Here is a 17,427-nt window from a genome sequence, read left to right as displayed (position 1 = left end):
TTACTACTACTACTGTTACTACTACTACTATTATTATTATTTACTACTATTACTACTACTGTTATTTACTACATTGTTACTAGTCGTTTCCGACTAATCTACAATTACTACTACTACTACTACTACTACTACTACTCTTATATACTATCACTACTGTTACTACTACTATTTACTACTACTACTATTATTATTTACTACTATGACTACTACTGTTATTTACTACATTGTTACTAGTCGCTTCCGACTAACCTACAATTACTACTACTACTACTACTACTACTATTATATTTACTACTACTACTACTACTATTATATTTCATAAAAAGACTATTTGGTCTTTACATTTTTTGAAAGCATTTTTCATGACATCCAGAACATCTGAGGCTGAATTTCTTCAATCAGTGATGAATATTGTCTTGAAGATGTTAAATCGTTTCCATTTTGATTGCCTATAACTTTGCTCAATGAAAGGATAAGTAAGCTTGGTTTATTATGCTTGATCATCTTCAAACACTGCTCCTAATAATAAACTTATCGTTGTTTGTGATCAAATATTCGTGAATGATATGATGTACACGTTCAGTTAATATCTTTAGAGTGTCTGCTATTTCATTCAATATTGATTTACGGTCATTCAAAGTCATTTTGTGGATTTTTTAAATGTTTTCGTCAGTAACAACCTCTTTTGGGCGTCCACTGCGCTCACTGTCTTCGGTGCTCATTTCACCACGTCTAAACTAAGCATAACAATCCTTGAGGGTTGATTTTCCTGGGACAGTATCCGGAAACTCGGCATCATGCCAAGTTTTTGCTTCAACTGTATTTTTCCCTTAAAAAAGCAATATTTTATCAACACTCAAAATTCCTTTTTATCCATTTCTTTTTACAATAACAATAGTTGCTTCACTGAAAATGAATAATGATCCGACAGCTATTTGATTGATTTAAATGATTCAATTAATGATCAAGATCTTATCAGTTTAATCTTAAATATGACTCATTATTTGCGTAATTGTGTTAATAAAATGCGATATATAATATTATTATATTGCTTTCCTTTTTTATCACTACGTTTTCGAAGTATTTTTGTTATTTTTGTTTAAACCTAAAATAAATCTTAGTGTAATAAAGGATAATAAAAAAACAGGTTGCTTGAACCTTAGTCATATTTTACAACCGACGAAAATATTGAGGTTGGATACCAAAATATACCAAAAAAATTAAGAATTTATTTCTATATAGACTTTATTCTTCATAAAAATCCTAAATTCATAGAAACATTTTATTTTATAGCCTAGCTAATCTCTATACTAAACCAAATCAAAATTAATAATCCCCTTTAAACAAATAAAATAAATCTCCACCTAACCATCTCGGCATAATGTATATTCCTAATCCAAATAAAATTCCTGAGATAAAAAAGCTGTTTTCGATAATTTATTATTTATCAGTCTGAAATCGCCATCACTTTTTTTTTGTTTCGCGAGACGTGGAGATTAAGAAGCTGCAAATAAATAATAATTAAGTTGTCAGAGACTACAATGTCGGCTGATATCGCTGGATGAAACAATAATAACTACGGATTTAATAAGTTATTATGTTTTTGGTTCCAGTTTTTTTTTCTGTAGTTACGGATATCCTCTTTTTGTGGCACAATCGAGAAAAAAAAACTAAAACAAAATATGAAGTGTTTGCTTGGACAGCAGATGTAGAAAATAATATGGACACCTGACGTATACACAACATTTATTTATTAATAAGGCGTTTAGTCGCCAATTGCTTTTTAACACAGCTGCAATTTAAAATGATTAACAGAGTATTTGAATAGTTTCCAACGGAATGTTTCAACACATGAAACGCCGTATGTTTCATCCGTTGGAACATTGTGTGCTGAATGTGCTGACGAGAAAAGATGCTTCCACACATACAGATTCCACAAGCTCCATCGAGAATCTTAGATCCACACCCTCTTCCCAAGGTCGTTATTGATAAAATTAAATCACTAAATCAGAAATCTGTTTCGTTCATGCGGCTGCCACCTCATACAGGCATATGAGCGTGCTGACTACCTTACAGGAAAGATACAGAAATCATTAATAGTGAATTCTTTCTTTTGTTATAAATACCTAAATGCTCATACGTTGGAACTGTACAAAAGGTTTGACCAGTTAAGTTGAGATTTATTGGATGTAAATAAACTATGGGAGATTAAAATAACTATAAATGGTCATATAACAGGTTAATTGAAAAGTCCCCGGCATAACGCAAAGATGGCGCTACTAGAATTAAATCCATATGTTTTTTAGTTAGCCCTAACCCTCAAAAGATGCTTGTATAAATTTGACGGCAATTGGATCATTAGTTTGTGAATTATAATAGCGTTTTGAGTGAAGCAACTTTTGTTATTCTGAAAAAAGTGGGTACCGCGCGATCTCACTTTTGACCAAAAACAACGACGAGTTGATGATTCCGAGCAGTGTTTGAAGATGATCAAGCGTAATAAACCCGAGTTTTTGCATCGATGTGTAACAGTGGATGAAACTTGGCTCCCTCATTTCACTCCCAAGTCCAATCGATAGTCATCCGAGTGGACTCCACACGATGAACTCTCTCCAAAGCGTGGGAAAACGCAACAGACCGCTGGCAAGGTTATCACATCTATATTTTGGGATGCGTATGGAATAATTTTCATTGACTACTTCGAAAAAGGAAGGACCATCAACAGCGACTATTACATAGCGTTATTGGACCGTTTAAAGGGCAAAATCGCCGAAAACGGCCACATTTGAAGAAAAAGAAAGAAGCTCTGTTGATTCACCAAGACAATGCACCGTGTCACAAGTCAATAAAAACGATGGCAAAATCCATGAATTGGGCTTCGAATTGCTTCTTCATCCACCGTATTCTCCCGATCTGGCCCCCAGCGACTACTTCCTGTTCTCAGGTCTCAAAAGAATGCTCGCTGGGAAGAAATGTTCGTTGGATGAAGAGGTAATCGCCGAAACTGACGCCTATTTTGAAGCAAAGAACAAATCGTACTACAAAAATGGTATTGAAAAGTTAGAGGGTTGCTACAATTAGTGTATAAATCTAAAGTTTGATTATTTTTTAATTTTTTGTGAGTTCCTTACTTAGTCGGTTCAGTTTTTTTTTGTTAAAAATATTTTATTACTACTTAGAGTTTATATATAGTGGACCTTCTTGTTAACATGGGTTTTGAACCAGAGTTTCCAGCATAAACCTACCGATTGCTTGGTGATCGGTGGATTTAAACCCAGAAGACTAAACAAATACAGTTAAAAAAGTGTCTACGCGTCTAATGCTACGAGATGCAATTATTGAGTACCACTAAAAGGTAATTAGAGCAAATTAAAAAGTCAAATTCGATAACAAAGTTACCATGGCCATTAAATAAATTAACTTCGAATGTTATTCATGTTTATTAATGATTAAACGCGGCTATAAAGAAAGGCATTGAAATATTTACAAACACTATTGAGCCAGTCCTACTGCACGGAAAACCGGTCATATTCCGTATTATTTATATCAGAACGTGTCAATTAGAGCTGTGAAGATTGCGGTGAGGAAAATATCGTCTGATAAACAAATTTGGGCGTTTCGAAATCCGTCATCGTCCTCAAGGCTCACGATCAAAATTGAACGATGCTTATCGGGCAGGAATTCTATTCTAATTATCCTGACGCACTGACGGAGAGAGGAGAGAAAGATCAAGTCCGACGAACCCATTCTCGTAAGGGACTACCGAGCTACCAAAAGTTTCATTTTTCATTAAAAGGAAACTTTCAAATGATTTTTAAGTAGAACTGTTTGTTAATTCCCTTTTCTTCTGTTATATATTTACTAGCTTATGTCGATAGAAAAAATCCGTCACTTATAGATAAGAAGAAGAATAATCCATCAGAGAGCGTAGTAGTTTGGTTTGAGTTGTTCGAATAGTATATAAATAATAAATGTCGTTGCAGTTTTTCAAAAGTATCGGGTTTCATTAAAAAACTTGCAAATGATTTTTAATTAGAACCGTTTATTAATTCGTGACCACTAGCTTCTGTTGTATATTTACTAGATCATGTCGATAAAAAAAGTCCGTCACTAATAGACATCTGCTCTATACTGCTGATATCCCAACAACAAAAGAAACAGTACTTGGAACATTTACCGACCACTCAGCTATCATGACAAAATATGTATATCTGTACAAGACTGTAGAAAAAGTACAGGTAGTGGTCAACAAAATCTACAAATGGACTAGAGAATGGAAAATACAGAAAAGACAACCAACTGTGCTGGTTAGTCAAGATACTTTCAACTTGACCTAAAATCAAAGAGATTCAGTATTATCTGATCTTTATCTTTCCTTTATCAGTCAATCATAAAGCCAATTTTGACCTATGGGGGGCAAATATAGGGTTGCACTAAGACATCAAACCAACTAGTAGTCCAACGCAACCAAAACAAAGTTCTACGATTAATTACCATTGCTTATCGCTACTTAACCAACGAAGAGCTGCACAAATTTGACCACAAAATCAAATGGATACACGAAGTTATCCAAGATTTCGCATCAAAACATTAAATAAAGTTTCTAAATCACAGCAACGTGGAAGCAATACAGCTACTGGACAACACGCAGGAAATCAGGAAGATTGAAGCGAAACAAACCACACGAACTTGTTTAGTGTATAACTGTATGTGTTCTCAACTTTAGCTTAAGAAGATTAGTTTTATTTTAATCTGGGAAATACATATTGAGGTTTCAATCCCATATTAGCCTTGCTTGTGTATTAATACAAGTACAACAGAACAGTAATTTGTAAATTAAGATTATATTAAGCATATCTAATGTAAGATGTAATTAATTTAAAAAAATAGACAGATAAAAAAGAATAATCCAGCAGATGACGTTGTAATTCGGCTTAATAATTTGCTCTGAAAGGCAAAGAACAAAGTTTTCTACCCTGAAGTTTGATAAAGAAACTCATAAAAGTAACAGTATAACTCAACACTCTTGAGTAATAATCTTTCAACAGAAACAGTATGACGGGAGCTCCACAAAAGTCCATATTCATGGAAGGGTAGCAACCCTTTATAATGGAAGCCAACTCTAAGCTACAAAAGAAATGGAGCAACGATGGTAAAACCTGTAAACTTGGGGGCTTAAAGAATGTGGTATTCACTGGAATGTGGACTTTTACAGCAAAGGGTGAATAGTAGATATTCATCTCCAATATCATTAACGGATATTTCATCCGTTGGAACATTCCGTTAAAAATTTCAGACATTCTACAAATCTAATCCACGATCTTGGTTTGAGCAACATCAAAATGTCATCAAACGCCTTCCTACCATGGATCAAACAATATCCCTGGCCAACACAGGCACCAGACCTCGACATAATTGAACCGTTCTGGGGACTTTTAACAGCAGTGAGTAGTAGATATTCATTTCCAACATCATATTTCATCCGTTGGAACATTCCGTTAAAAATTTCAGACACTACAAATCTAATTTACGGAGAATTGCAGCTGTAATAAATAAATGTTAGGTGTATATCATAATTTTTTCCATACCCTGTATATTTTGTACCTTTTTCCTCAACATTGACAAATCAACTACATGCAATCAGAACCGATTACCACAAGACTCATGCGTTTCATTGATAGAAAATCAACAGTCTAAATTGGACCAATCAATAAAAATAGAGACCGGAACGCAGGTGGGTGTGAATGCAGCCGATACGTGTGTGTGTGTGCGTGCGCGCGAACGAGTGTTTATGTGTGCGGCCTTTAAAAAGTGGCCCAGTTAGATTAATCGTCGTCGTCGACGAGCAAATCCTATTAAGAGCGGATTAAAATTAGATGGAAAAAAAATAAGCAATTATCGATCGATTATTGGGACCGATAACTATATGTCAATGGTCGTCGGTCTTTGTTTGTTCGGATGTTACGCAACGAGACGAAGTAAAAAAATACGGAATTTTGGCCGCGGCAATTTGAATAATTAAGAGGCAGAAAGTTTTTACCGCGGACGATGATGTTATCAGGGTGTACGGCAGGCGTGGTAGACTTTGGACAATTTCTTTTTAACTTGGTCGGAAGTTTCAGGACTTCGAACGTTTGCTTGTGGTAAACATTACCCATTACATACCTAATTATATCATTTATTTCTCTTACAAGTTTTATGTCATATATCACAGGGCCTTCTAACTATGTTTTATAATATTAGGTTATACTTTTTTCATCAAAAAGACCTTTGAGTTTCTACAGATCGAGAGAAATTGGTGCTATAGATATTAATCAACATATTTTCTATTATTTTCCATAACCTCTCCCTATCTTTTTGATAACATAAGTATTTCCAAATCGTATGCCAGCCAACAGAGTCTCCATCAAACTGAACAAGAGATAACCAGAAACTACTATATTTGCTGGCTACGCTAGGTAACATTCATCAGTATCAGTATCCTTCACAACTCTTGCAACATGTGTTTCTTGCTCGTTATTATTAGTTTTTTTGCAACAATACGTTGTTCAATTTGTTCAGTTAACGTTGAATCAATTAGAAAACTATAATTTTAAGCAGGAAAATATCTATTCCATATAAGATTATCTTCATTTTCACTAATAGATATGACTGTTTGATCATATGTTTTCTCACCTTCAAAAATTATATAATCATCAACAAAAAGAACATCAGTTGTGAGATATTTGAATACTGCTAAAATTCATCTCAAATATTTACGTGAGATTTACGCCTATCATGACCTGAAGTTGATGAATCTCAACTTTAAACAAAACAAAATCACATAGTGATTTACGCTCGTTCATAAATGTTATTTTAACCTCCATACTCACCACATATTATCTCATTCAATTATTACTTGTTTTCGAAAGAAGCCCAAGATAGGAAGACAGGGTTTAAACTGAACCTTTGTAGTATAGATAAGAATCGAACACACCAATTTTATGGAGGAACGAAAGCACATCTTAAGCTCATCTGAATGTCCACGAATTCTCTTCAAGAGACTTCTATGTATACCACACGTGTTTTCTATATTTTTATGAAATTAAGACCGATTTATATATACCAAAAAGAGTTTTTATTAGCCATGGATGTTGGCCATGGTGTACAATAACTATAGTAGCATGGGTCCTTATTTAGTCTCTAATAAAATAAAGTAAAGCAAAGTTTAGTGGCACTTTTCAGTGTTTTTACCATTTAGTATACTTCATTACACAAGAGCACTCAAGAGTTGAGGCATTTCGCTGTTTAAATCGTGTCTTTCCTCATGTCTTGTTGCAAATCCCTGAGTTTCTTCTATGACAATTGGAATCCGAAGGTTCCAGTGTAAGAAATTATTCCTATATAGCCTAGTTGCATTCACAATACATCAGGGGGTTTATTCTGAAATATTTGTACATATAGATTTTAGTATTTGGTTGTACAGCATCAGCTTATATACGGATCATTAGATTTTCTTCCAAAGAACCAATATATTTATTTATACTTTAATTCGAACTATTTTCTTTTTGTTAAATATAATTTAATGTCCCCTTTTACCAACAAGGGGTTTATCTGGATTGGACCTACAGTTTAACGTGAGCTCCAAACCACAGTCCCCGATATTAAAACTACCGACTGGCGAGTGACCAACTTATAAATCATACCAGAAGACATCAAGTCCCACCCAGCTTGTTCACTGGTCGGTCCTTGTCGTATTTTGCACTCTTTGCCTAGGACAATCACAAATATTAAATAATCACAAACATAAATTCACAACAATGCCCCGGCAGGATTCGTACCCGTGACTATCGCAACAATAGGTGGATCGTCCTGTCGCCTTACCACTGAGCTAACCAAGCATAATCCGTTATCTTGGTTTAAACTGTTAGCATCAAATTGTTATGAAACACTTTCAGTGATCAACATAGCACCAGATCTCAAAATAATTGAAATATTGTGGCGACTTTTACAGCAAAGGGTGAGTAGCAGATATTCATCTCCAATATCATTAGCGGATATTTCATCCGCTGGAACATTCCGTTAAAAATTTCAAACACTACAAATCTAATTCACGCTCTAGGTTTAAGCAACATCAAAATGTCATCAATCTTCTTCCTACCATGAATCAAACATCTTCACTGGCCAACACAGGCACCAGACCTCAACATAATTGAACCATTCTGGGGACTTTTACAGCAAAGAGTGAGTAGTAGATATTCATTTCCAACATCATTAGCGAATATTTCATCCATTGGAACATTCCGTTAAATATTTTTGAAATATATTTGAAAGTCTCCTTTTATCAACTAGAGGTTTATCTGGACTGGACCTACAGTTCAACGTGGGCTCCGAACCACGGTCCTCGATATTAATCCTACCGACTGGCGAAAGACCAACTTAGAAATCATCCCAGAAGACATCCGGTCTCACCCAGCTTGTTCATTGGTCGGCCCTTGTCGGATTTTACACTCTTTGCCTAGGACAATCACAAGTATTAAATAATCACAAACATAAATTCACAACAATGTCCCAGCAGGATTTTTACCCGCGACTATCGCAACAGTAGGTGGACCGTCCTGTCGCCTTACCACTGCGCTAACCAAGCCGGATATTTTATCCCAAGGTACTTATCGTCATTTATTGGCATATGAACAGTTTTTATGGAAATGAACTCCAAGAATTATAAGCAATTCTTTCATTGAAGCAGTGTTTCACTCTCCTTTATTATTAATATTACAGCGTGTTACAGTTTTGTCACTGCTTCTTCTCTATTGGATTCCATGGTGAAGCATATAATTTTTTAACATATACACAAAATTAAATAACAACAAAACAAACCTACTTTGTTGCTAGTACCGACTTCAAAGTAATCAGTTGGTAGTAGTTAAAATAATATTGTAAATAGATGAATAGCTTTAGGTAGGTATTAAGCTAAACTGTGTGTATATAGTAGAATATAAAATACGTGTAGTAGATAGGTAAAATAAAAAACCTTATTTTTATTCAGTTACTAGCGACCCGCCCCGGCTTCGCACGGGTGTAATGCTGATACTAAATTAAATACACTACAGAAAAAATATGAACGTTGTATATAAAAACATAGCGGCCCGCTCCGACTTTGCACGGGCATAAAATATATATGCCTATGTCACTCAATGAAAACATGATTAAAATCGATCCAGTATTTTTGGTTCATTCATTACTGCCCTTGGCCTGCACGCATTAAATTTGGAGTAAAACAATTCATCTTCCCCTATACTTACTATGAAGATTTCCTGCTATCTTTGGAATATCTAAATTCATACAATTTACATTACACATTTTTACACATTATACATTTTACACATTATACATTACATTACACATTTTTAAACGCAAATTTTAAATTTGTAATATCTCCGAAAATATTTGTTTAATTTACATGCTGTAAGGAACCATATTGATCTATATTAATTGCACTCTGTATTTAAGGTACTTAATTCGATAAGGATTAATGCCGTATTGCTTAAAATAGCTTCGTAAATAAGCCATTTTCTCACGTAAAAAGTAAACAATAAAAATGGTTAACGCAGGTTATCCCTAAAAGATAAACATATACCATCGCGGACTTTTTTGTAGACCTTTTTATGGTGTACAATACTGTAGTACATTAACTTGATCTAACTCGTAGGGTTAAGCAGCGTTTTTGCTAATTGCTAAATAAGCCTAAAAAAATAGGTTAATTTACGACATCACGTTAGAAACCTCTAAAATTAGCAATGTTGCCTTAGTATATTATGCCTGTATTATACATATAAACCTTCCTCTTGAATCACTCTATCTATTGAAAAAAACCGCATAAAAATCCGTTGCGTAGTTTTAAAGATTTAAGCGCACATAGGGATATAGGGACAGAAAAGGCGACTTTGATTTATACTATGTAGTGATTACAACGATTATTATGTACATATTTTATTTTAAAAAACTTTTTTTTATTGTTTTATATTTGTGATTGTGCTAGGCAAGAGTACAAAATTTGACATGAAAAATGATCCCAGTCACGCCAGTAACCAGGCTGGTTAAGACCAGATATGTTTTGGGATGATTTCTAAGTTGGTCACTCGCCAGTCGGTAGGCTTATTGCGGACGACCGTGGTTCGGAGCCCACGTTAAACTGTAGGTCCAGTCCAATAAAATCTCGTTGGTAAAGAGGAGACTTTAATTGGATTCTTATTGTAAACACTAGACTCGATACGAAAGATTCTTAACAAAACGATAAAACAATATTCATCGCCGTCGAATCACTAATAAAGATCTTCAAGTATCGATTAACTCCCCGTACTGCAGCATCAGCAGCAGTCTCGTAAGCCTTTGATGGAAATCACCGGATTTTTTGTCGGATTCTCCGCGATTGTTCCCACGCTTAATTAGCATCCCAATGGTCAAATAACAGTTATTATTTATTGACCTCGGCGCGGTAGAAACCGTACGCCGAAAAGCGACGACTATCCGCCGGGTCCGCGGTCCCAACCGGCGTTATAAATACCCCCGCCCCGCGCGACCATCCGGCCCCGCGTCCTTTCTCTTAATTATCGAGCCGATAATTCGAATATTAGAATATCGGCCGGCATTTACCGGGACATTAGTGTATGGTTAATGACACCTATTTCCTCGACCCGACATCGATCGTAAATGTTTGACGGATTTTTCGAGGCGTCTCCGGCAGCATCGAGCATTTCTCGCTGGTGACATCACGGTTATTCGTCGTTTCGTCTCGAGATTTGCGTAAATTTAAATAGTATGTCTTTTAATGCGGATGGTCGCGTGGTTTCTGATCAACCCAGGTGTTAACATGACGATAATTTCCTTCATACATCCTCGATCATTCATCAGTCCACCGGGCTGCAACTATACAGAGCAGGACTAACGGTAACAGGTTGAAATCACCGACGTTATTAATACATCGTTCTAATTAAATCCTGGTCCTGGGTATTGGCGAAATGACTGGAGTTATTGTGATTTCGAAACCTGGAAGTCCGTTCAATTAAGGGTAAGACATGGTCGACGAAATTAACTGCTACCGGTAATCTCTAAAGTATTTCAAGAACTCCTGTTAAAATATTTGCAACAAAAAAAATTAACCGACTTCAAAAAATAAATAGGGAACTCACTAAAAACTAAAAAATAATCAAACTTAGATTTTTAACAGAAACAATAACGTTTTAAAATAAAATATGTACATAACAATCGTTGTAATAACTAAATAAAAATAAAAGCCTTATTTTTATATAATTTATTATATATATATATATATATATATATATATATATATATATATATATATATATATAACAACTCATCTGGGAATTAATTTACGCAAATAAGAGACAAAATAAATTCTATTTCACTTATAACATTGTTTTATCTCCTTTAAAAAAATCCTCTTAAGGGTCTGTTCTCAAATGATCAAGCTTTGGAACATAAACAGTTCTAGACTATAACACTCCCTTAACAAAGACCTTAAGACACCACGACCATCAGCCTAGTAGAAACAAATCTATCCCGACCTGTCGCAAGAATCATCTCCCATCGACGCCTAAATAGAATATATCCGGCCGAATAAAACGAGACAATGACACGAAACACGAACGCTAATGGCCGTGCTTTAGATCAACAAATTAAATATTTAATTAAACTAATTATAAACGTTAACGTCCAATTATCGAGCGGCAGTTTGGTTTGGCTTTGCTCGCGTCTAGATCACTATCGGGAAAAGATTGTTACGGCATCGAACAGTTCGGTTTGGTTGGACAGAACGGACAACGGCAATCTTTGGAATTATTAATTTACGACGCCGCTCTGGTTTCGTAACGATCGCCGAGTTCAACGGCAATGACAGCCGTTTTGGATTTGATTAAAAAGCTTTGGTTTTCTTTAGATAATATAATATACGGTGCGCCAAAAATCCCGCTGCTATTTTGATTGCGCGCCATCTTGTTTATGTGATGTTTAGGTCAGTTTCGCTGTTGTGTAGACGTCTCAATTTTATTATGGATAAATATACGTCTAAATTGAAAATTAGCAATCAAGCCCATTTTCTTCTGAGTGGCCAAGTCAAATAAGAGAACAGTCGGTTTTGGGGAACACAGAATCCTCAATTAATTCATGAAACATCATTGCATCCACTCAAAATAACAGTATGGTGTGGTATTCATGCTGGAAACATCATCGATCCCTATTTTTTTGGCAATGACCAAGGTGTTGCAGTTACTGTTACTGCTACAACGGTACCAAGACCTGATTCGAAATTTTCTTGTGCATGAAATGGAAGAACAAGGACTAGAGGACACGTGATTTCAGCAAGATGGAGCTACAGCACACACAGCTCGTTCAACAACTCAATTATTGAATGACGTTTCTCCAAGAAGACTAATTTCGCGAAGTGGCGATTTAGCATGACCAGTCAGATCTCCGGATTTAACAGCATCAGACTTTTTCTTATGGGGTTTTTTAAAATCAGAAATTTATGTGAATCTTAAGGACAATATTCGTCAAGAAATTGAAGAAATTCAGCTTCAAATTTTGCAGGATGTCATGAAATGCCTTAAAAAGAGCCAAAACTTGTATAGCAAATCGCAGTCACCATTTAGCCGATATAATTTTTCAATCATAACAAAAAAAAAGTAAAGACCAAATAAACTTTTAATGAAAACCAAACTTACTTATCTTTTCTTTGAACAAAGTCATAGGCAATCAAAATGGTAGCTGGGCTTTTGCCCGACGTTCTATCAGCCAGTGATCGAACATCTCTATTCGCCATCTTTTGTTTAGCAAAATTGTCATCATTTGGATCCACTAACAGTCTTTCAGGGTTCTTTGCACTAACACTTCCAATCACACTCGTTATGGGTTCTAAGGGGATATCGCGCTGAATTAGTTTGTTGCAGACCTGACATGAGGCATCGACGATGGCTCGCAACACTTTATTCTGGAACCCCTGAAGGATAGCTATGTTAGATTTGCTAGTAGTACCCCACAGTTCAATATCATAAGTCCAAATAGACTTATACAGCAAAACCTTGTTATCTAAGGATGGTCTAGATTTACGCCCTATCAGCCAATACATTCGGATTAGTCCAAGTTCCTTGCGTTTAGTCACTACGAATACCTGAATATATTGGATGCATATCAGTGTATTCGTCTGTAATATTTGACTCGACTGTAATAATAACTGATGAACGATCAAATGATAGATCAAACCATCATTCAGCTTTGCACTTTTTGGTGCCAATATTTTTTGTAACACAAAAGTCTATGGTATCGGGAATATGATTTCTATCTGACGGCCAATATGTTGGCTCACCAGTAGAGTTAGGCTCACCAATTCTGTGTCTGTTATTAATCTAGAACCTTGTGACAAAAAATAGGTAATAAATATTAAAAATGACAATTATAACAAAGTCAACAATTTAAAAATTATGAGTACAGTAACAGTAACAGTTTTAAAATTACTAGTGATCGTCCAGCACTAGACATTCGACCACGGTTTAATAAGTTAATCATGTTTGTCTCTTAACAGAGCAAAGAATATAATTCTGTTCAATAAAGTGTATAATCTAACAACTGTGGTAGTGTTATTTTGTCTATCTCCTGTATACCGAAATTTTAGTTATACTATAGTCCAATAAATATTACTCCACAAATTTATTGAAGGGCTTAGCAGCAACTAACGTCACATACCACTAACTCATAGACGACATCTCTACAGATCTTCTCGAGATCAGTTTTAATGGTAAATATAAGAAATCACGATCCAGTCGAATGCTTTACGTATTTTTTTTATGAAAGAGTAATTAATGATGAGCTCGTGGCAGGAATTTTAACGATTCCTGAAACCAGCCCGGCATTGTACGGGGATTTATATCGCTCGGTGGGGTGCAAAACGTTGTCGTCGTTATGGAAGCCGTGTTAAATTGGTCCGCATATATTCTCCCATCGCTGGACGCGATTTGCGACGAAATTTATTGGAACGAAATGGTAGCAAACTATGCGGACTATGTTTTTACGGACTGGATAGCATAAATCGTTGTTGGGCTTGAGTTGAACGTTATTTCATTGCGCTGTCATTGAATAGGTTCGATATATATGTAATTTATTTTGTATAAATCTCCTAGAACGTCAACAATCTACCCGTGGGCAATAGGTATTATTATATGACTTCCGTTATATAATATAACCATCCTGGCATGTAGAGGATCACTTCAGCAAGTGATCTGCTGTACAACGATCTAAATCTTATTCTATATACTATTCTAACTAATTTTAAAGTCCACCCCAACGTAATCTATCTTATTCTAGAGTTTATTAAATCTCACTCTACTCTATGCTCTACACTCTCATCACGCACATTTAATAGTCTTTCAGAGTATTTCGCACTAACACTACCAATCAAACTCATTATGGATTCTAAGGGGATATCGCGTTGAATCAGTTTGTTGGACACGTAATATCGACGATGACTCGCAACACTTTATTCTGGAACCTCTGGACCATATCTATGTTAGATTTGCCAGTAGTACTCTACAGTTTAATACCATAGGTCTAAATGAGCCTATATATTGACTTATACAGCAAAACCTTGTTATCTAATGATAATTTAGATTTACGCCCTATCAGCCAGTATATTTGGTTTAGTTTAAGTCCAAACTGTTTGCGTTTTGTCACTATATATTTTTTCCATGTCAACCGTGGACCAAAATGTATTCCCAGATATTTAACTTTGTCTGCTTGCGGAAGTTCATGATTATTCAATTTTACTAAGGGACATATTTCTACAAAGGGTGAATGTCACATGGGTAGATTTTGTCTCATTTGCTTTGGTACGCCACGTTTTCAACCACAACTCGATTTTGTTAAGAGAACGTTGGAGGTGATAATAGATCCTCGTGTGATGATAAAACCGCTACATCATCAGCATATGTTTCAAGAGCAGTGTTTCTTGAGGTCGGTAGGTCAGCTGTGTACAAAAGATATAACAATGGACCAAGAACAGAGCCATGCGAAACTAATTTATTACTACATTTCCTTTGTACCATTCACCGCGTCTAAACTTATCATCGATCCTTGATGATTTATTTTCCTGGGGCAGTGTCCGGAAACTTGGCATCAAGCCAAGTTTTTGTTTCAACTGTATTTTTTCCCTTCAAAAGGCAATATTTTATCAACACGCGAAATTCCTTTTTATCCATTTTTTTCGCAATAACAAAAGTTGCTTCACTCAAAATGCTATAATTCGCAAACTAATGATCCTACAGCTGTCAAATTTATACACGCATCTTTTGAGGGTTAGGGCTAACTAAAAAATAGATTTAATTCTAGTAGCGCCATCTACGAGCCAGGCCGGGGACCTTTCAATTAACCTGTTAACTTATCATATTCACTCACGATGATCTTCACTCCTGAAGATTCGTACAACTAACAAATTACTGTACTCGTACGATCGAACGGGCCTGGTATTACCGGCACAGCAGCAAATCGGCGGCATGTAAATGAAGCCACCGGCAGGAACGCTCCCGATCCTCTGCATACACGTACTTAAAATAAACGACGACTTCCCCCGCGCCTCCACCGCCCCCTCGCCCACGTCCCCCGGATGAATGGAGGAAAATTACCTTTAAACTCTCGTTCTCGAAATTGCCCGTTCAACTGAGAGTCAATTTTCAGCCGAGGTACTTGCACTTTGCCTCCTCTCGCCGGCCCGACCGTATCATTAGTACCGGAGAGTTCGTACGACGGCCGGCGTTATTAGACGGTAGCCGGGGGCCATACGCCGCGCGATCACCTGCAGAAGTTAAACGGACCCGGCTCCTTCAGAGGGGTTAAATCACCGGGTTACGGTGAATCGATCGCCGCCGAGTACGACCTGACGATGTGCGTGTGTGTGCCGTACGTAAGCCGGCGTTGTTACGGAGGAGAAAGGCCGAACCCCGAGTAGGATATTCGGTACCATTCGATGGTACTACTTGAAAATGATTTTAATGATAACTTATAGCTATAGTTTACACTAAAGGTGTACACTTTATATGAGTTCGTATGATTTGGTTCGCTTCAATCTCCTGACATCCTGCGTGCTGTCCACCAGTTGTATTGTTTCCTCGTTAGTATGATTTGGAAATCTTCTTTCGTGTTTTAAGTCGAAATCTTGGATAACTTGAGGAATTCATTTGGTTTCCAAGTCATCGTGCAATTCTTCATAGCGATAGGAATTGATGATCAATCGATGAACCTTGTTTTGACAGCGTTGGATGACTAGTTGATTTGAATTTTTAGTGCAACCCCATATTTGCACCCCATAGGTCCATATTAGCTTTACAATTGTCTTATAAATCAACCTCTTTGATTTTAGATCAAGTTGAGAGTATCTTCCTTTGTGTTTTGCTTTTTGTCTAACATGATGTTTCCAATTTAGTCTACCGTTAAGATAGATTCCGAGGTATTTAGCTGATTCTGCTTGAGGAATCGGGCGTACATTGAGTGATATAATTAAGTTTTTATTATTTCGCCGAAATGCAAAATTAACGTGAACAGATTTGGAGCTATTAAGTTAAATTTTCCAATTTTTCGTCCATTTGTAGATTTTGTTGAGTGCCACTTGTACTTGTTCTACTGCCCTAGGCAGAGATATGTTGTTTGCCATAATAATTGTGTCATCAGCAAAGATTCAAGTAGTGTTTCTTTTGTTGTTGGAATGTCCATAGTATACAGCAGATATATGAGAGGTCCTAAGACGCTAAGAAAAGATGTGACTCCGCAATTAACAATAGTTACGTGATAACAATTTGCTCATCTTACAGATTATTCCCAAATCCAATAAAGTGAGACATCCAGGAATATTGCAGTGCAGTATTTCTTTTCATTGAAACCAGGTAGAATTCAGATTTAATTAAATGCCATTTAAAAAAGGTTAGTGAGTATTAGTTTTTAAGATATTTTGTATATATTTTAATATTTTAGTTATAGAGACATTTATTATTATAATTAATATTAGATATCAAATATATTTCTCATCTTATATTGAAAATTTTATAAAAACAAGTTTTAGTAACATATACTTATATAGTATTATTCCTTTAGTATGTTACCAGAGATAAAATTTGGTCGAAATTTTAATAGAGGACGATCACTAGTTCATATTGTAATAGAACAGAACCTTATAATAAAAGCGTTGTTACTGTTTGACAGAACACCTAGTCATACTTCAGAATAGCAACTGAAGAGCTAGAATGGGTCGGTTTTTCTCATGTCTAGCATATCTGATTCTTTGAAATACTACAATAAGCTATTTTAAATGTTCAAATGCTATCTGCTATCTGAAATGTTCTTAATCTATGCAAAAACAATTAACAACAGTTGGAACAATCAATCTCT

The sequence above is a fragment of the Rhynchophorus ferrugineus genome, unplaced genomic scaffold (genome assembly GCF_030347505.1).
Source record: "Rhynchophorus ferrugineus isolate W39M unplaced genomic scaffold, kcgeb_rfMv2 rfM10, whole genome shotgun sequence".
NCBI lineage: Eukaryota > Metazoa > Arthropoda > Insecta > Coleoptera > Curculionidae > Rhynchophorus > Rhynchophorus ferrugineus.
The sequence above is the reverse complement of the archived record's forward strand: the minus strand, read 5'-3'. Positions refer to the sequence as shown.